The sequence below is a fragment of the Myotis brandtii genome, unplaced genomic scaffold, assembly GCF_000412655.1.
Source record: "Myotis brandtii unplaced genomic scaffold, ASM41265v1 scaffold1144, whole genome shotgun sequence".
Lineage (NCBI taxonomy): Eukaryota > Metazoa > Chordata > Mammalia > Chiroptera > Vespertilionidae > Myotis > Myotis brandtii.
In genome coordinates this window covers 103,917-104,317 of record NW_005353944.1, presented here as the reverse complement: position 1 = coordinate 104,317, position 401 = coordinate 103,917, and positions in this window count along the sequence as shown.

Genomic DNA, 401 nt, shown 5'->3' with positions numbered 1-401 from the left:
GGTGTCCTATAGGTCCCAGTGGCTCAGCCTCCCCAATTACCTGAGGTGGACACTCTTGGTGCACCCCCTTATGGGCTTTGTGCACAGTCTTGTTGTAGTTAAGCCTTGATTGTTGTAGGTATCACTGTGAGGAATTGATCTCCAGACCAATTGGCTGTGAGAATCAGCTGTGACTACAGTGGGTGAACTTCTGTGCTGGAGACACCCCTCCGGGGCAAGACTTGCTTCAGTGGGGCTTTGATGCTCACCGAGTCTGCCCCCTGAATGTGTCCTTTATGGATCCGAGGAGCTGCAATCTGGATGGTCCCACTCTGACCACCGGGCACACTGGCTCCTGGATCTCTAAGGAAGTACTAATCTAGCCTCTGCCTGAGGCTACCCAGCAGGAGCCAGCTGTGAAG